The sequence below is a fragment of the Perognathus longimembris genome, chromosome 2, assembly GCF_023159225.1.
Source record: "Perognathus longimembris pacificus isolate PPM17 chromosome 2, ASM2315922v1, whole genome shotgun sequence".
Taxonomy (NCBI): Eukaryota; Metazoa; Chordata; class Mammalia; order Rodentia; family Heteromyidae; genus Perognathus; species Perognathus longimembris.
The window spans coordinates 52,605,313-52,627,008 of NC_063162.1; positions in this window are offsets into that span (position 1 = coordinate 52,605,313).

Below are 21,696 nucleotides of genomic sequence, written 5' to 3' on the forward strand. Positions count from 1 at the left end.
AAAGCCAAGACTCATCACCACTATCTAATCTAGGCTTGTTTTTGTTTATTGGCTTGATTTGTACTTTGGGGGAGAGCAGAAACTCTCAAACTTGAGTCTGCTTCAGAATTGCCAGAGTGCTGGAGCCCCCTCCAGGAATTCTGACCCAGTTGGTTTCAGCCAAGGCCAGGGAGTGCTAGCCTCTCCCAGGTCTCTGCTACCTATGGCTGTTCTTGGAGTATTTGATTTCACCTGCAATTCCCACTCCCTTGTCTGAGATAGGATGGGGTAGGAGGGCGGTCTCAGCAGCACACATCTACCTGTTACAGACTGCTGGAAGGGGCCCTTGGACATAAGGAAAAGACCTCACCTGGAAAGAAGCCTTCTCTTTCTGGAGTTACTCATGTTCCCTGTGAAGCCACAACTCACTGACGGGAAGGAAGTGCCCTTAGTGGTGACCTTGGCTCTTGGCTCTTGGAAGACTGGGCTTGTGGTTCATGGTTCAAGCCCATGCAGACTTTGTTTTCTGCTGGACATCCCTGCTGCCATCCCAATACAAAGAATACACCCTCTATGTTTTATTCCTTCAATGTTTAAACCTGGTCCCTTCTTCTGGAACCTTTCCATTTCTTTCACCCTGCTCAAACATCCTGTCTCCAGGGATCATGTATAACTGCTGGCATCACATCTATTTCTGGCCCAGGGCCCACACCCGTCCCTCTGACCCAGGCCTCTGTCCTTCACATGCCCGCCTGCCTGCCTGCTGGGTGGCCCCACAGAGTCCTTGACTGGCACTTCCCATCCTGTGCAAATAGAGCTGAGCTCCTTCCACAGGAAACCCCTCTTGGTTCCCTGTTTGTGTGAGCCTCTTCACAGTTCCTGGAAGCCCACATTTGGGGTTCACTTTCCTTTCCTGACTCAGCTTCCACAGTCAATCCCTCTGCGGCTAGGAGACTGAGCCCTTCACCCAGTTCTTCATCCATTCCCATGATCCGATCCTATTCTTCTCACCATAAGCCTTATGACAGTGGCTTCTTACCTGATCTCCCCACTTGGAGTTCCCCCATGTTCTGATGTTCTTGTCAAGCACCAAAGGGGTCAAATCCAAAATGTGGCTCAAAATGCAGTCTCTGTAAGGGCCAGCAGTCTATTGAAACAAGTCCTTGAGGTGCTTCTGAGTTCCTAAGTTTGTAAAGCAGGAGTTTAAATCAAACAGATTTTGCTCCCAAAGCATGACCTACTCTGCAGTGTGGAAATCGCAAAATGTCTCTAACTCAAGTTCTGTTTGCAAGGGGGAAAAGGACAATGCCTATGTTGTACACAAATGCAAGGATCACCTCTGGATGTTGCTGGTAAGGACATCAGAGCTGACACATGAAAAAAGGTCATAAGGGCCAGATTTAAAACAACAACAACAACTATTCATCAAAGATTTATTGAGTAACTGGTCTATACTACCTACCTTACAAGCATTAAGATTCTCTTCTAGGAATTTTTTCTCAATTCAGCAATTATTCCCTTTCTTTCCATAGCAGTACCCCTGGAAACCTGCCCACATTCAATTCTTGTGTCTGGTGGAGCTGGCTCCAACCCCAACTTCAGAAATAGACTCATGACTCTTCTTGGTCAATAAGAGCACAACAGGGCTGGGAATATGGCCTAGTGGCAAGAGTGCTTGCCTCTTACACATGAAGCTCTCTGTTCAATTCCCCAGCACCACATATATGGAAAACGGCCAGAAGGGGCGCTGTGGCTCAGGTGGCAGAGTGCTAGCCTTGAGCGGGAAGAAGCCAGGGACGGTGCTCAGGCCCTGAGTTCAAGGCCCAGGACTGGCCAAAAAAAATAAAATAAAATAAGAGCACATCACTGTCTTTCAGTAGGGATTGGCTCAGGGATACATAACTGACCAATCAAATCCTGGTATTTTCATTTACATTATCCAGAGGAGAGTTTCTGTTTTGTGCTCTACAGCAAACCTCAAAGACACAGCGGTTTCCTCTCCAGACCACTGCAATAAAGACAAGATTGCAACAAAACGAGTCACAGGAATGTTTTGATTTCCCAGTGCACATAAAAGCTTTCTTTGTGGCATACTGGAGTCATTTAGTGTGCCATGGCATTGTTTCTTTTTTAAAAATGTAGATACCTTAATTAAAAATATTTTAGCTACTTCAAGCCTATAATCTCAGCTACTTGGGAGGCAAAGGTCAGGGTATTGCGGTTCAAGGGCAGCCAGAGCATAAAATTTCACCAGGCTCCATCTCACTCAGCAATGGGTACAGTAGTGCATACCTATTATCCTAGCTACAGTGGAAGCACAATGGCCAGGCATAGTGGCATGTGTGTGTCATCTCCAGCAACATGGAAACACAAGGAGGAGGATCCTCAGCCTAGGCCAGTGTGGGAGAAAGCAAGACCTACCTCCAAAATAAATCACCAAGGCAAAAGGGGACAAGAGAGATAACTCAAGTGGTGGAGAATCATTCTAGCAAGCAAAAAGCCCTGAATTTAATCCATGACAACACACACACACACACACACACACACACCACTAAAAAAAAAATAGTATTAATCTGGGCGGTTGAAAATATGGCAGCCCCAGAATTCATCAATACAGGGCTATCACAGCATGTGAAATGCAACAATAGCCTGGGAGTCTGGTAGGCCCAAATGTCCTTGAACATAAAAGTAAGGAACGTAGAGACAGAGCTAGGGAGCCAATGATCATGCTTGCACTGCTGGAACACACCAGTCCTAGCACTCAGACTCTTCAGTTGTGTATGCAGTGAGTTACCTGTTTGCTTTAATTGGTCTGCATCCAGGTCTCTGCCATTGCAAACAATGCAGTGCTGATACACTGGTTTCAGCAGAGGATCTGGGAGAAATGAATTTTAATTCATACTCAGAGTAAGAAGGATGAGAAAGGGCTACCTGAGCTCTGATGATGATGACAACCTTTGTGCATCCAGGACGATGCTCTACAGAAGGAAAGCAGATCCGAGGGGTCTGAGAAGGGAAGGGAAATCTACTTAGCAGTTTTGAAAGTCACCAGGACAAAGAGGAGGGTGAACATGACATCATGTCCTTGGTAGAAAAGTTGAAGAAGCTGAGAAATAGGGAGATGTACTACTAGGCTCTGGTGGCTCATGCCTGTAATCCTAGCTACTCAGAGGCTGAGATCTAATGATCAAGATTTGAAGTCAACCCAGGCAGAAAACTTAATGAAACTTTTTATCTCCCCAAATGACCTGCAAAAAGCTGTAATAAAGGTGTGGTTCAAGTGGTAGATCACCAGTCTTGACTTAAAAAGCCAAGTGAGATCATAAGGCTCTGAGTTCCAGCCCCTGTATTGGCACCAAAACCAACAAACCAAAAAGAAGGAGATATAAAAAAAAAAAAAAGAAAACACTGATGCAAGTCTTTGAGTTCCTGCCCTGTGAGTCCTAATCCTGGCTCAGGGCCAGACATACAGCAGGTCCCTGAAAATGTGTAAGAGATGAGTAAACTAGATTTCAGAATGATGCAAAGGTGCCATTTAAAGATGCAGGTCTAATGACCTTCCTAAATCCTAATCTACTCATAACCAAAGGATAGTTCTGCACTCTCTGTGAATTTATGTTGGTCCCTAGCAATCAGAGTTCCCTTTTAAAAACTAGTCCTGGTAAAGAAATCAGTTTTCCCTTCCTTCCTTCTCTCCCTCTTTTCTTCTTCCCTCCCTTCTTCCCTTCCTTCCTTTCTTCTTTCCTCTCCTTCCTTCCCTGTGTGTAATTAATAAATAGATCAGAAATGGATCAGAGACATTATATCTGGACTTCCACATGGGAGATGATAAAATTTATCTGATATCTTTTTGGGTAACTCTAACTAAAGTAACACTACACTCAGGAAGGTAGACGTATAACCACTTCAGGAGCCCAGCTCAGGGCGTCCTGATTAATTCATTCCTGCTCAGCTTGTCAGTTCCGGAGCTCTCCGGAGGCCTGAGATAAGCCTTTGTCCTTGACTTGCTCCTGTTCAAACAAATTTTGTGAATACTTGAATGAAGGCACAGAAAGATCCTTATGAAATCCGTGGATTCCACTGAACTTGGAGGGGATGACATTTGAGATAGAGGAGAGAATTCTAGTCTACAAAGCCCTTGGTGGGCTTTGGTCATGCAGCAAAATCTGCCAGGCAAAAGACATAATGAGGGTGGGAGCTGGTGGCTTGCACCTGCAATCCTAGCTACTCAGGAGGCTAAGATCTCAGGATTTGGGTTCAAAGCTAGCTCAGAACAATTCGTGGGACCCCTGTCTCCACCAAAAAGCCAGAAGTGGAGCTGTGGCTCAGGTGATAGAGCACCAGCCTGGAGTGAAAAAGCTAAGAGACAGCTAGCTCCCAGGCCATAAGTTCAAGTCCCTATACTGGCACACATACAGACACACAAAAAATAAGACTTCTACTGTCAGCGCATATGAAAAACGGATAAAGACACCGTGACACCTCTGAGTCACACCCCCACTGCAGAGGGACATGCTATGTGGTGTCACACTCCAGCCACCTCAGGAAGCAGTGTCAGAAGCCAATACCAATGGGAAAAGCCAAGCTGGAATCCATGTGGCCACTCACAGCCATCTGGACCACCAACACCATTGTTAGTGTGGAATTAAAACTGTGGTCTGTAGTCAAGCTGCCCTGGATTTGAATCTTACTCCTGTTCTGAAGCCTGGAACAAGCCATTCAGGGAACCTTGGTTTGATAGTCTGTCCAGTGGGTACTGATAAGGAATTGTGGCCTGAATTAGTGAAGAATGCTGAGTACCAGGCAGGCTGGGTCCTGTTCTCTGGGCGTGGGCTTATGTGTGTGTGATCATGGCTTAATGGCAACATCATCCAAGCAGTGCTTCTTGTTATCCTCACCAACATCAAGGTTGTATTTCCAGTTATCTTTGAACCAAAATGTGATTGCAGCTTGGACATGATCACAGCACTCACCATGGCCTGGGGAGACTCTCCCACCAGAAGTGAGGGGATTGGCATCTGTTCTGATTCCTGCTCTTTGCCTAGGAGAAAGCTTAAGAATCAAGGCCTATGTTCAGTGAGCCCAGCACTGGCTGCCTGGCTCGTGTGTGTGGTCCCAGCGTGTGGACCACCACATCCTGAGTGACAGCAAAGTGGAATCAGGTGCTCTGAAAATGTGACACTGGGCGATTCTCTCATCCTGACACACAATGACATCATCTGAGCCTGCTGACCCTCCCGAAGACTGACATTGCCACAGTCCTGTGTAGTAGGGCCCATTGTATCCGAGCCTCTCTCTTGGTCTCTTTGTGCCCGTGGTCAGGCAAATACCATCACAGACATTCTGGGCTGTTTGTGGACATCTTCATTCATCCCCCTCCCTTTTTCTAATCATCTCCTTTCCCTACTCCTCTCCTTTCCTTCAGCCCCCTGACCTCTCTTTGCGATCCTTCCTCCTAACTCCTGGGCCATCAAGGCTAATAATCTAGATATTAATAATCCCTAGATACTGTTTTAGACACCTCTATAATCATATAAATAATGTATTTTCCAGGTACTTCTGATCTGATTCAGTGATATTGTATTTTATATATTTTTATACACTAGGAATCCCCCCTCCCCAGGTCAATTGATACCTTCTGCATAGCAATATATGTGGGGGGACAGAGGAGCCATGGTTACCCTCATTTCCCTCCTTGAGATCTCAGCTCTTAATCACCCAATAAGGATGTAATGGTATCCCCCCAAAACACTTATGCCCACCCCATTCCCCTCTAGCACTTTGGTTCAATAGGCTATAGCTCTGTTCTTCAGAGAAGAAAGATAAGCTCTATAGACAACTAAGGGTTTTATCTGGCATCATAGAGCCAGAAACAGTACAATCCACTGCATCCCTTCTGACATCATTGTTCCCTTCTTGTTAGTACTAGAAAAGGTGTTTCTTTCCATTAAACTGGGTCAGGCTAGTCCAAAAGAATTGGGTCAGGCTAATCCTGAAGACCCCCTCCCCACCTCCTGGACCATGGTGGCAACTGCATGGCTTGTTAAAGGGCATCCTGGTGACTCTAGGTAAAGAGATGTCAAAGAGAATCAGGAGCTCAGTGATGCCGCCAGTGCCTGGATATGCTAGGTACTTGGGAATACTGAAGTCCTCCAGACCAGCAGGGAGCAGGCTTGTCTCACCCCCTCTGGAGTGGTGTGTACAGCCTCTGGCCTCATCCAGGGTTATGTTTATGGGCCTTCTAGAGGGCAGGACTTCCTGAGCATGGTGTCCAGGGACTCCAGGGCCCCTGTGACTCACTGGGCCAAATGGGCAATGAGGTGTTGTAGGCCTGTTTCCAAGCCTCTGCTCTCTCCTGTGAGCTGCAGGACTTAGATATTCTTAAAGATCTTGAACTTCATCTTGTCATCTCTCCAGAGAGGAATAATGAGGCCCAGAGTAGAAAGGAGATAGTTCCAAAGCATCCTTGAGGTGGCTAGTAGGGTTCGGATGTGAAGCTGCCATCTCTAGGTACATCTTGCACATGTAGGACTGCATTCTTTTCCTCTCTGCAGACCCTTAGTACCTACACGCAGGTGGGACTCATGAGTCCTGAGGTTCAAGCAGGCCTGAGCTTGTGTCTCAGCTCTCTTGCCCGTAGTACAACCCTGTGAGAAGGACTCAATTGAGCCTTGTAGGTTCCTGGGAGTAGCCAATCTATTAGGATTCCAAAGACCCCAAGACACAATGACTTAAAAGCCTTAGCAGGAATCTTGCCACATAGTACACACTCAATCAATATTGGTTGTACATTTTATGCCTTCTCTGGATTCTTTCAAAATCTCTCTGCACCTCTCTGAGCTGATAGCATGTCTTCTTACCCTAAATGATATTTCCCTTAAAGTCTGCGACATGGGGTCCTCTCTGTGAGGCACATCCAAACCCTGTTTTACAGCTATTCACCCACTCATCCCCTGAGGAGTTGCTAGCCCATGCTTAGTGTCCCCAGCCATATACTCTGCTGATTACTTCCTGCTAGATGAAGTAATGAACTTGCCCAGGAACCAGCCAGGAGCTGGGGTATGGAAGCAGACAAGTGAGGTAGGGCCAGACACATCTAACTGGGCTCCCTTCCCTGTGGCCAAGTGTAAAGGCTCTGTGTGTACAAAAATGTCATCACCAATCTCACAGGAGCCAAATTATTTCACCTGAAAATTTTCCTTCTGCCACAGGGACAGGTTCTGGGTGGATTAGGGTGATTATAATTTCCTATTAAAGTAAAAAAGAAACTGTAGCTTACCAAAGCACCAGGAGCTTATGACCATAATCCTAGCTACTGAAGAGGCTGAGATCTGAGGACTGTGGTTCAAGGCCAGCCCAGGTAGGAAAATCTGTGTGAATCTGATCTCCAATTAACCACCAAAAATGTAGAAGTGGAACTGTGGCTCAAGTAGTAGAGTGCTAGCCTTGAGCACAGGAATTAAGGGACATTTCCCAGGCCCTGAATTCAAGCACTAGTCCTGGAAGGAAGGGAGGGAGAAAGGAAGGAAGGGAGGGAAGAAGGAAGGAAGGAAGGAAGGAAGGAAGGAAGGAAGGAAGGAAGGAAGGAAGGAAGGAAGGGAGGGAGGGAGGGAGGGAGGGAGGGAGGGAGGGAGGGAGGGAGGGAGGAAGGAAGGAAGGAAGGAAGGAAGGAAGGAAGGAAGGAAGGAAGGAAGGAAGGAAGGAAGGAAGGAAGGAAGGGTGGATGGGTAACTGGAGCCCATGAGTCCCCTTCCAACACAAGAAATAAGAGAAGCTTCAGAGTGGCTTGTCATGAGCGAGCCTGTGTGCTCAAACCCTTGAAGATGGGGTAGGGTGGGGGTAGGGGTGAGAATCTCATCCCCTTCTTCATGCCTCTGAGATGCTCACTTTTTGGAATCCAATAAAATTAATGCAGCGTGCAGACACTTCATTCATCAAGCTGTGTGAATAATTCATTGGGAAGGCAGCCATATTACACTCTGGAATCTCAGAGCACTCCCACACTGGCCTTGGGAGGGCTGGGCTTTCCCTGTACCTGGTCTGAGTGTGTACAGAGCAGCCACTAAGTGCCTGCACCCTGGAGGATGCCAGAGCCCAGCTCTGAGCCTGATGCCTTCTCATCCTGCAATGACCCAAGGCGACCTGCTACAGTCATGGTGCTTTTTAATGACCAGGGGGACTTGCTGGGCAGGTCTATGACCAGCAGAATATAAAAGGAATTTCTGTTCTGATCAAGCTCACTGGCGCTGATTACATTTTGTTCCTCTAGGAAGGCTTCCAAAGGACCTGTCCATCAATTATGCATTTCCCATCACACCTTGAGGCTGGCTTCTCAATATGATCCCCTCTGAGCAAATGTCCTTCCTTATTTCTGGGTGGAAGGAAGACATGGGGCACTGTCATCTGACGATCGGAGAGTCAGGCTCCAAGGGTGAGTCAGGGCCCCATGGGGTGAGGTAAAAGGTGAGCTTGGCTGGAGGCTCTGCTCTCAGACACCACGGGAAGCTGGGAAGGGCATGGGACATCCACTATTCATCTGTGGGGCTCTGAGTTGCAACGATCTGGGGGCACCTGCTTATTCTCACCACTGGGCTTTCCAACAATCTTGTGGGGACAGAGTGCTCTCATTGGGCAAAGGAGGAACCTGGAATTCTGTAAGACACTGGCAATGTGTACATTTGCCTGATGAGCTCTGACAGAGCTAGAAATGGTCCCTGATCTGAGTGGCCAATCATTCCTGTATCCATTACTTTACCAAGACAGGTGACCACCTGCCAACTCTCTCTCCCTTTCCTGCAGTCTAATGAACAGGGCATCCTGAAGAGCCTAGGAGCTGCAGGCCAGCCTCTGTGTCCCTCTCTGTCACATCATCCCGCTGTCACTCACTATACCTCAGCCACACTAGCTTGTAGCCAGTTCCTTTTCTACAGGCATCTCACTTGGCATGGTCCTCTACCATTCTTCCCATCGCTAGATCTCTTCACCCTCCAAGACCTCCCATCAGATAGTAGAGCCTCCACTGTCCTCCATCCTCCAGCACCCACTATGGTTGGCCAAAACCCCCATATTCTCACTTAGCCACTATATACAAGGCCCACTAAGTCACCTGGCCATACTGATGCACAATTATGGTCCATCCCATAGCCCAGAGGCATGCCAATATGTATTAAATAAAGGAATAAATGAATGGACACAAGCAGGTCTTGGTGGTAAATCAATAGGAGGTAAAGGAAAGCTGGTGTGAGAGCAGAAATTCCAGGATGGGGGCCTGGGAAGGCCTCATGGAAGAGGTGCTTTTGAGCTTGGAGGACTCTCTGGTCATGAATCTCAGGAGAGTTTTCTGTTTCCTTTGCAAATGCAAAGATTCCATAGAAATTCCAAGTCAATCACCAAACTTGGTGGGATTTCCCAGTTTCCATCTGGGCCTCCAAGCTGACCATATGTTGATTGGGAGAATGGCCAGCTCAGGTTGTAGCAGATCTTAACAAAACCCGCTCACTCCCTTTGGGGTTCAGCTTACATAGATCACGCCATTGGGTGTTGCCAGATACAGGGTCAGTTGTCTTCCCTGGGAAGCACTGGTGGGAAGCAAGGCAGGCTTGGTCTTTGGTCTTCGTTCCACACCCACATCACATCTTTGGCAGACCCTCCATTGCAGTGGAAAGGAGCTGGGACTTCTGGCATTGGTCCCTTGGGGACTTGGCAGTTCTGGCTCTATAGTCCCACAGGGAAAGGCTGGAGCAACATCAGATTCTGCATCAGAATCCTACCAGAGTTGAATGAGGGTCGTTGTCTCCAGATGGCAGAGTGGGATGGAAACTGGGAAATCCCACCAAGTTTGGTGATTGACTTGGAATTTCTATGGAATCTTTGCATTTGCAAAGGAAACAGAAAACTCTCCTGAGATTCATGACCAGAGAGTCCTCCAAGCTCAAAAGCACCTCTTCCATGAGGCCTTCCCAGCCCCCCCCCCCCCCCCCCCCCGCCACCAACCTGGAATTTCTGCTCTCACACCAGCTTTCCTTTACCTCCTATTGATTTACCACCAAGAACTGCTTGTGTCCATTCATTTATTCCTTTATTTAATACATATTAGCATGCCTCTGGGCTATGGGATGGACCATAATTGTGCATCAGTCTGGCCAGGTGACTTAGAGATTACAATTTACCCCAGCCATACTGCCATCCCTCAAGGGTAAGCTGCAGGCTGGAGGAAAGGTAGCCTAGGGCCCAGCCCCAAGGTTACCATTTTCCTTGCTTTCCAGCTATGCTGAACCACAAGATCTTCATCTTGAAATGCCTGCTATGATTTGCAGAAACTGGAAGTCTGTCAAATGGCCTGTTGTAGCAGTCAAAGGAGGAGATGGGAACCAGGGTGGGGTTGAATTGAGCAGAGAACTTGGAGACAACGAAAGAAACAGGAAAGTAAGGAGTCCCATTAGATACCAGACATAAAATAATACACACAACCAGGACTGTAAAGGACATTGATATTAGAAGAGTAATGCAAAAATATGTGTACCAAACTGTGTGCTGGTGGCTCACACCTATAATCCTAGCTACTCAGGAGACTGAGATCTGAGGATCATGGTTCAAAGCCAGCCCAGGAAGGAAAGTCCATGAGACTCTTATTTCTAATTAGCCACCAGAAAACTGGAAGTAGAGCTGTGGCTTAAAGTGGTAGAGTGGTAGAGTTGAACAAAAGAAAATATCAGGGACAGCATCCAAGCCTCACAATCAACAACAACAACAAAATGCAAGAAATGTTAAAGCCAAGATCAAATTCATGATTTTCTATAAAAATAAAACTTGCCAAAACTAACTTTAAAAAGGAAAATTTCATCAAAAAATACTGGAAGAATTGGGAGAAAAAAATCAGTGAATTACATTGCTAAATATTAAAAGACAAAGCAATGAGGTCCAGTAGTTTCATAGTGGCTCTCTTCTTTAAACACTTGAAAAATTAATTTTCAAGGAATAAATTATTTCCAGGATATACAGTGTTCTAGGATGTTATATTTTTTAAAAAGGTGAGGTATAGCCAGGAGCTGGTGACTCATGCCTGTAATCCTAGCTACAGGGGGCTGAGATCTGAGGGTTGCAGTTCAAAGCCAGTCCAGGCAGGAAACTTCATGCGACTCATCTCCAATTAACCCCCAGAAAACCAGAAATGGCACTGTAGCTCAAGTGGTAATAGGGTGCTAGCCTTGATGAGTTGAAGAGCTCAGAGACAGCACCCAGGCCCAGAAGTCAAGCCCCAGGACCAAAAAAAAAAAAAAATGAGGTGATACCCACTACTATTAGTAACAACTATAGCTGAATAATATACAAAAAGTAAATCTGTAACATAATATCACTATTGCCTTTGCATGCAAAATTCTGAATAAATGTGTATAGGTATCAGATTTCAAAAGTTCCTTAAAGGAGTAATGAGCTATGATTAGGTAAAATATAATCTAGAAAAGCTAGGTTCAAAGTCTATTAACATAATTTATCAAGTTAAAAATAGAGAAAACATGATTGTACCTCTACAATCCTGTTAATATATATTTACATCTAATTTGGGGGGAAAAAAGTGTCAAGCTGGGCTTCCTAAACTGCAAAGCTTTTACTCCTGGAGAGTGCACTGGTGGGGGAGGGGGAATGGGCAGATGATGCACTGGTTGTGAATGTATCATTCACACACACCTGGTGAATGGCAAATGTGCAGAATATATTAAAAGCCCATTCATCTCAAGAAGAAGGTAAAGAGCATAGTTCTTTAAAAAGGCAAGGTATTTGTCCTCATCAAAGAAGATACATAAATGGCCAATCACCACGTGAAATAGAGCCTCACCCTCATTCCATATTGAGGACATGTTAATTAAGGTAGAATGCAATTTCCACATCACAGTGGGGACATAAGATGGTAAAGGACTTTGGAACCTGGAAGTAGAGTTTTCGAAACAAGATAAACCACACAACCCTACAGTCCTACTCATCCACATGTACACAAGTGAGCGGCAGACCTGCGTGCTCACAGACTTCACGGGACGCTCTCAACAGCTTTAATCCTGATAGTTCAAAACCAAATGTCGCAAACTCCCATCAACTGTCCAATAGATAATCAACACAGTCTTGCAACATCATGCTTCCCAGCAAGAGGAGACAGGAGCTGCTTCATCCAGCAACACAGCCACCCTAGAAAACCAGCAGACAGCAGACTCCACTTGAGTGAAACTTCTAGGAAAAGGGGAAGGAAGATAAGCAAGTAGGCAAATGTGTGCCTGGGATCTGGGAAGGGCAGACTGGCTCCAAAGAGACGTGAAAGATCCTTCTGGAGAGGTCGACATGCTCTAAGACCTGATTCTGGAGAGGGTTTTCTAGTCTTGATATGACATTCACCAAAATACATCCAAATACCCTCTTCAAATGGGTGGGGTCGACAGTACATAAACTACTAATTTTTTTAAATTTCTGAAGGAATATAGAAATGAAGGAAAACACCAGCCAACAGTTTCAAACTAGCTTGCCCCACTCCCAACCAGTAGCCGTCCACCCAGAGGAGGGCCTTGGGTCAAGCTGTAACTCAGGCCAGCTCTCCTGTGAGCTGCCAGCCTGCGGCCACCACCCAGAAGAAGATCTTGCCTGCTTCAAACAAGCCAGCCACAATCTGACAAATTGTGTAAAGGAAGGAAGAAAATCAGGGCGGGACAATACAAAGCAGATGATCCCTGATGATCCCAGATGATCACCTGGCTTCTGGGTCCCACTGCTCATTCTTCTGAGTGGCCTATACTTCCTCTTCATTAAATAAACCCTTTGCTACCTTACTGTAATGATGCTTGCTGTCCCTGGTTTTATTTCTATACTACCAAAGACAAGAACCCACCCCATTAGTGCATCAGCACCAACTGCTGAGGTATCTCTGAGTGATTGTTTTTATTTTTGTTATTGTCATTGTTGGGGTTTTGGGGGGAGGTAAACATACTTAAAGTTTTTTTTTCTTGCAGTATACAGGGGTTACAACTACATACTTAAGGTAGTGATTACATATACATTTCTTGTCGTACCAGTTATCCCCTGCCTCATTTTTCCCCTTCCTTTCCTCCCCCCGCACCCCCTCACCCTACCTCCCTTGCTTTCTTAATTATTTTTTCAGAGACTAAAACATGAAATAAAATGAACAGAGATCTTATCCTTAATGTCCATTGTCCCTCTAGTCTATAGTGCTTATGACCTCTATGATTGGTAACTGTACAACAATACCTTCCAGTTCAGGTGATATATGTGTATATATCTTTGTTGTTGTTTCGTGTAATCTGTTCCTTCTTTTTCTCTAATTTTCCCCTTCCTGTTTTCTTCGTCATATCTCTTTGTTTTTGTTTTTCTTTTTTCCCTAACACCCTCATATCAGGGAGACCATGCACCTTTGTTCTCTATCTTCTAGGCTTGTCTTGCTCAACATTATTTGTTCAAGACCTGTCTATTTCCCTGTGAATGCCATTATTTTACCATTTCTAATTGCTGTGTAGAATTCCATTGTGTACAGGTACCACATTTTTTGGATCCATTCATTTGTAGTGGGGCCTCTGGTTTTTTTTTCCCCATATCTTGGCTATTGTGAATTGTGCAGCAATAAACATGGATGTGCAGGTGTCCTTGTGGTATCCTGGATCCTGTTGCTCTGGATAGATGCCTACAAGTGGTATGGCTGGGTCATATGGTACATCTATGCTGAGTTATTTGCGGAACTTCCATACTGTTCTCCAGATTGGTTGTACTAGTTTACACTCCCACCCAATGCTGTAGGGTTCCTCCTTCCCCTTATCCCCTCCAGCATTTGTTGTTGCCTCAGTTCAGAGTATAGGCCATTCTAACTGGGATAAGGTGGTATCTCAGGGCTGTTTTTATTTGTGTTTCCTTTACTACCAGGGATGTTGAACATTTCCTCATGTTTCTTCACCATTTTTATTTCTTCCTCTGTGAAGTTGCTCTTTAGCTCCCTTGCCCATTTAGTAATTGGTATACTAGGTTTGGAAGGGGTTAGTTTCTTGAGTTCTCTGTAGATGATGAATATTAGTCCTTTGTTGCTTTGCTGGTGAAGTTCTTTTCCCATGTAGTTGGCTGTCTTTCTAGTTTAGTGGCTATGTTTTTAGCTGTGCAGAAACTTTTTATTTTGAAGTAGTCCCATTTGTTAAGTCTCTCCCCAATCTGTTGTGCCCCTGGTACTCTATTCAGGAAGTTCTTGCCTACGCCTATAAGTTCCAGTGTCCCTCCTACTCTGTCCTTCAGTAGTTTCAGGGTTTTAGGTCTGAAATTGAGGTCTTTAATCCATTTTGAGTTGATCTTGGTGCATGGTAATAGGCTTGGGTTCACTTTGAGTTTTCTGCATGTGGCTGCCCAGTTTTCACCAATAGTTGAAGAGGCTATTTTTTTCCATTGTATGTCTTTGGCTCCTTTGTCAAATATCAGCTGACTATAAGTGTGCAGATTTATTTCTGGGTCTTCTATCCTATTCCATTGATCTTCAGGTCTGTTTTTATGCCAGTACCAGGTTGTTTTGTTATGATGGCTCTATACTAAAGTTTGAAGTCTGGTATCATGATACCTCCTGCACTGCTTCTTTTGCCTAAAATTGCTTTGGCTATTCTAGGTCTTTTGTTGCCCCATATGAATTTTTGGATTGTTTTCTCTGTTTCAGTGAAGAATATAGCTGGGACTTTGATGGGGATTGCATTGAATTTGTATGATATCTTTGGCATTATGGCCATTTTCACTATGCTGAGTCTGCCTATCTATGAGCATGGAAGGCCTTTCCATTTCCTCTTTGATTTCTCTATTTAGGTTTTTATAGTTTTCATTGAATAGATCTTTTACATCTTTGGTTGGGTTAATCCCTAGGTATTATATTCTTTTTTAAGCTATTACGAATGGTATTGTTCCAATATTTTCCTTTTCCGCTTGTGTATTGTTGGTATACAGAAAGGCTGCTGATTTTTGTGGATTGATTTTATATCCTGCTATTTGCCAAAATAGTTTAATAGTTCAAGGAGTTTGGGAGCTTAGTTTTTTGGGTCCTTCAGGTATAAGATCATGTCGTCTGCGAATAGGGATAGTTTAATTTCTTCTTTTCCTATATGGATCCCTTTAATGACCTTTTCTTGCTTTATTGCTATGGCTAGGGATTCTAGCACTATATTAAATAGAAGCAGAGAGAGTGGGCACCCTTGTCTTGTTCCTGATTTTAGGGGAAATGCTTTTAGTTTTTCCCCATTTAGTATGATACTAGCAGTTGGTCTGTTGTATATGGCTTTTATTGTTTTAAAGAATGTTCCTTCTAGTCCTATTTTCTCCAGGGCTTTTAACATGAATGGGTGTTGCATTTTGTCCAAGGCTTTTTGGGCATCGACTGAAGAAACAATGTGATTCTTGGTCTTAGCTCTGTTAATGTGGTGAATTACATTTATTGATTTTCGTATGTTAAACCAGTCTTGCATCTGTGAAATGAAGCCTATTTGGTCGTGGTGTATGGTTTTTTTAATCTGGTTCTGGATTCTGTTAGCTAATATTTTGTTGAGGAGCTTTGCATCTGTGTTCATAAGTGATATTGGTCTGTAATTCTCTTTTTTTGTTGGGGCTTTGCCTGGTTTTGGGATGAGTATGATATGAGCATCATAGAATGAGTTTGGGATTTGTCCTTCTGCTTCTATTTCGCAAAAGTGCTTGAGGAGTATTGGTAGTAGCTCCTCTTTAAAAATTTTATAGAAGTTGTTGTTGTTTTGTGAGTATGTGTGTGTGTACATGTGCTGGTACTGGGGCTTGAACTCAGGGCTTTCAATGTTGGTTGGCTTTTTTACTCAAGGCTCATGCTCTACTACTTGAGCCATACCTCCACTTCCTATCTCTGAATGGTAGGCAAGAGGTAAATCACTTGGGGTTTTTTTCTTGTTATTCCTTGAGGAGAATCCTTCATATTTCTCCCTTTCAGAGAACAGATCTTACATGGGTAATGTTTTAAAGAACTTTGAGAAGGACAGGAAACACTCTCCCTAGCACAGTGATGATACATAATGGGGCAATGGTAAACGATGTCCTTCCTTGTTCAAAAATCTCCTTAAGCAGCCCAGTAGTTAAGGTGTTGGACTCAAAAAAACATCTCCTTAGCCCCACATACTCTCCAGCCAGCTGCTGACTTGCTACATATTACCAGCTGTGTGAGGGCTCCAGCCTTCTGGGGTGACCATGCTATTGAACCAGTGCCCTGTCCCATGCTATCTGAGCCCAGGTTGCTTGACCTTCTCCCTCCTCTTCCTCTTGATCATTCCTACAGCTCATTCCCAGGAGACTCACTTGTTCCAGGAAAACCAATAATGTCACAACAGAAACAGGCGCATGGGTTGGGCAGATGAAAACTCACCCAGGAAGATGCAGGCCAGAAGGAAAAGTTGCTGCTGGTATCTTTTGTCTCCTGTACTCTGAGGAATGGGTATGGGGTCAGAATCATGGAGCTTGAGTTCTGTTGGACTGATGGATCATCTCTGCTGATGAATTAGAGCAGGGGTGGCATCTCTAGTTCTTAGGTGCCTTGCCTTGAAGACTTTTTGTGAAAATGACTTTTTTTCATGTGTCTACTGAGTGTTTCTGGCCCCAGGAAGAACTCTGGGAATCAGATTCTAACTCAGCCCTGAGCTTTGGGGGTCCTAAGGGGAAGACAGCGGGCAGAGCAGGACAGCACCTTGTGGCATTCTAAACAGAAAGGTCACCATCAAACCCTCCTGTGCAGCCTGCCAGGATGAAGCAGGAAAAACTGCACTTCCTCTTTTCCACAAATGCCCACAGAAAGAAGCAAATACCCAAAATGCTTTCCACAGTGGAGCAGCAAGCAACACAGGACAGTGGCCCCAGAGAAGGGCAGTGAAAGACTGGGTGAGCTCACACTTGACCCCATCTTTGAGCCAGGGTCCCTCTGTTTCTACCTAGAAGTCCATGGGAGCAGAAGGCACACAGTCCTTCCAGCTTGGCTGAGGCAAAAAGATGGAAGCCAGGGACACTGAACACTGAAGTCACTCGAAGTTGTTGGACTTATCTCTCAAATGGAATAACCACCTCAAAAATAGCTCTGGCAGCCTGCAGAGGTATCTACTCAGGCCTTTGATGGGTTCTGGGCCATGACTGACTTGTAAGAAACACAGCCCAGCCATGCAAGTGACTGGGAAATTGTATGTTGAGCAATTCCCAGAGCTCACCTACCAAAGCAGGGTGATGGTTGTGCTCAAACAAATAGAATAAATACAGGGTCCTCAAAGGGGAGGGGCATTCAAGGGGACTCAGGGGGCACCCCTCAATATTCAGCCTGGGTAAAGGCCACTCTAGATCTGGTCTAGTGACTCTCCGAAACAAGTTACAAGTGGTCATGTGATCTTCACATACCTTAACAGTGTTTTAGAGCAAAGTCCACACTCTTTAAAGGAAGATAACGAAATCCAGACACTTGACAACATCAGACTCACCTCATTCACATGCCAAGAAGCAAGGCAGTGTGGACCACAAGCAGGAAGGAGCCTGTCAAAAGAACCAGATGAGAACTAGCAGCTATGGCAGGAGGTTGCAATAGCTCTCACAGTAAAGCACCTGAAGAGAGGAAAGCCCTCACCAAGAGAAAAGCAGGAGGTAAGAGGGAGGCAAAAGGAACTTATTTCAATAAAAACAGTGTATCTGAAAAGAAGGTTTCACCTGTGCAATGAGCAAGGGATTCGATAACAGGGGAGAATGGAAACTGAAGATTTAGAGAGAAGATTTTTCCTGCAGGAAATGAGGAACCTGAAAACCTGGCTGAGCCCTGGGCGGGCTCACAGTGGGACAGAATCAAACCACCAAGCAAAAGCAGGAAATGAAAGGAAGCCAAAAAATAAAAATCACAAAATAATGGCTAACCATTTCCAAATTTGGTGAAAGTTATAAACTCACACAAACCCCACAAGTTCAACACATCCCAAGCAGCATAAACATAAAGGAAACCAAACCACAATATGTCATAAACAAATTGCTGAGCCTGATGATATAAGGGGGGAGAAAAGAAACCTTTAAAAGCAACAGTGGAGGAGGGAATTCATTTAGGTACAGAGGAATCAAATGCTTGAAATCATTCTGGAAGGCCTGGGACCCAGTTTCCAGGAGCAAGTAGAGAGACAAGTCTATGAAGTGAGCAAAAGTGGACAATGCTATGCACATGCCTGCCTTTCTTCAAAAGGCTGTGATGGCAACACAGGAAGGTCCTCAATGGTAGGATGGGGGGGGGGTTCCTTAAATCTACAAGAAGGGACAGCACTCAGCACTGTCAGAAAGCCCAGGTGGGTGTTGATGGAATGGGGCAGTGCCTCTGAGCACAAGAACAAGTGTACCCATCCAGCAAAAGGCATTTGGAACTTTGGACCTGGGAGTGGAGGCAGGAAGGGCAGAAAGCAGAGGCTGGGGTCACATCCTTGGCGATGGGAGAAGGCAAAGCCTTGGAAATAGGAGTAAGGGGAGGATGTCCCCTGTGCTGGTTCCCTGTTAAATGATCCAGATTCCAGAGCCTACCTACTTACTGGGACCCTCAGAGCCTAAGACAAAGGACACACCCAATGTGTGACACCTTAAATCAAGGTGTACCTAAAGACTCACATGGTCTCCTGAGCCAAAGTGGCCTCATGGCTCTGAGATCACAGTCAAGTTCACCCTCTGTGGAGGGGAAGTAATTGGCTTGGAGGAGGGAAGAGAATGATAGAGAACCAGTCCCTATGATGGAGGACTACAGAGACACACTCTGCTGAGAGAGCAGAGAGCAGAGCCTTTTCACACATGCACCCCATCATCTGGAGACCTCATTAGAACAGATTCTTCCTTCATAAGTTTCTTGTAGGTTCCCTGTGGTACCTGCATTCCTAAGGAGCCCTCATGATGTGCATGGCTGGGAAGCCACACGTGGTACAGCCAGGGTAACACATCCCCCTGAGAGAGACCAGGCATTCTGTTGCTTGTATCTATCTTGCTTTCAACCCCAGTCTGTATTTCTAGAAGCAGTGATGCACTAAAGAAAGCAAAATAATCCCTCTCTTCCCACCCTCCCTGTCAGCCCCCTGTACCCCCCTCCTCCCCACCAGCAGGATAAGTGTCAGGAAACTGGCTGCTTTCCAAATCTGCCTTGCTCACTGGCTCTTAAAATACCCTCAGTCATAGATGCTTCTAGAATGTGAACTGACCTGGAACACTCTGCATCAAGGGCAGCAAAGCTTTCAAGCCATTTCCTGGAACATGAGAGAGAGAGAGAGAGGGAGAGAGAGAGGGAGGAGAGAGAGAGAGAAAGAGGCCATGTTGGTGAGAATTAGACTTAGTGGAACACACCAGTGGCTGTAAAGACTGAGACTGAGCAGGCGGGAAAGGAAGGCGGCTGCTTGCTGATGCCTGAGCTTCAGCTTTTGTACCCACAAAATCAGGAACCTAACTGCCACCTTGCCCTGTGCCACAAGGAGATGGTGAGGTGCTCTACCTGAGCTGGTGGAAACAGGTTGTGAGTACAGAGACCCCCATAGAACATTCTAAAACCTGCTTTCAATCAGTCCCCACACTTGAGTATCTTTCCTAACCTCTACAGGCTACTGGTCAACCACAGATAAGTAAAGTCACCCCAGAAGTGCATGATGACAATGGAATGAATCTTTGTCAGTAAAGCTCCAAGTGAGACCTCCACAAATCACAAAGGCACCTTGGCGTCACCACTGTCTCAGCCTCGCTCTGCTGGGGAGCAAGTGTGGAGAAACCACAAAGACACCAAGCATCCTTCCATAGCATTGATGGCCTGTCATTTTCTCCTCCTCACCACCACCCCCACACTTGGACAGGCATCTCACAAGCAACCTACAGATGGGTTGGTAATTCAAAAGGCAAAGTGCAGTGACAACACAAAGCAAAGTGGTTTTCTCATTGGGTGTCACTGGGGACCTCACTGCTGTAACTGCTGACCTCCTTAGCATCACTCTTCCTCTCCAGCATGTCCTCTGTCTTAGTGTCTCATGAAACAAGCCAGAGTCCAGAGGACCTGTTTACTGTGAGTCCACCGTCAAGTTGATTCTGGCTCTGCAAAGAGGCTTATGGGGGGTGGGAGGAGGGAACCTCAGGTTCACCTGTCCAGGCAAGAAGTGCCTGCCTCTGTGGACCTAGTGTTGGAGGGTGAGTTTCCAGGCCTCAAAGGCCCTAGATTGAAAGAAGTCTTTCTGAACACAGCTTCTCTGGACATTGACAGAAGGAGGCAGGGAGGAGAGCACAACTGCAGAGATGGAAGTGAGATTATTGAGCCCTGTCCAGAACCTGGGTTGCTCCCCCCCATCCATGGAAGATGGGAGGGTATGGGCAGCACTTGGGGACCATAGCATGGACTACTTCAGATGCCCAAATAGGAACATGTCATCAGAATTCAGGGGCTGCCAGAACCATGCACTAGGACAGCTTTAGATGACAAGATGCTGGATCTTATTTCCATAAAGAGGCAACATGGGGATGCTGATGTGTTCCCATACCCGAATGCCACCTGGAACCCAAACACAGCCTTACCTTACACTCACCAACCTTCCTGAACCAGTGACAGGAGACCTCCGGCCCCACCCCCATGGGCTCCCCAAATCAGCCCCTGCCCAACTCCGCTGCCCCCACATACAGTGGAGAGAGGAGCGAACAGGTCCCTCGTGCTGAGAGACTATGTGTCTTCCTTCCGTACTTGACAGTTTGCAGCCTCAGCCCACAAAGACTGAAGGAGCTGGGCCTCATTAAAAACATGAGTTCTGAGTCTGCATGCACCCAACATCAACAGGCAGATATATCTAGAATTGTACAAATTTTACAAATAGTCAGGGGCAAAAGAATGGTATTTGCACTCTTCCGGCCTCTAGCAGCCTCCCCGCCCTAGCCACGCCTTTCATTTCCTTTTACGTGGAGTGTTAAGTTCCAGGACAGAACACTGAACATGACTGTGAATGAACACATCATGACATATTCATGTAAACACCACTCAGGTCTTGACTGAAAACCTCAAACACATCAGAAGCTAATGACTCAGGCCTATAACCCTAGCTTCTCAGGAGGCTGAGACCTAGAGCATCATGGTTCTAAGCCAGCCCAGGCAAAAAAAGTCCATGGACTCTATCTCCTGGTAACCAGTAAAAAAGCCAGACCGGAAGGATGGCTCAAGTAGTAGATGTCCAGCCAAGCAAATAAGCTGAGCATACTTCCACAACTTTGGTGACATTATGACATAACGGCTTTCAATATCCAGAATTGTACGAACTATTATCACTATTATCAATTGTATCCTCTTTTCTACACTGGGAAGGCATCCCCAAACCATTTATCTGTTATTCCCTTGACACCCCATCCCTCCTGGCTCTGAAAACCACTAATCTATGTTCTATCTCTGAAGATTTTCCTGTAATGGGCTTTCATGCAAATAAAGCTGTAACACGTAACTCTTCATGCCTGGCTTGTTGAACAGCATCATGGATTTAAGGCTATCTATGCTGTGGAGACACAGAGGGAATAAGCCATCCACCCACAGCCACCCAGCTAACAGTAGAGACGAGTTGTGGGCAAGAATAGACCCCAGAGCTGTGCCCTGTCCCCTACCTTCCCTTGTGTCTTGCTCAGCTGACATGTGCTGGGTGGTGGCTCCTCCTCACATTCTGTGCTCTTTACCTATATCTGTGC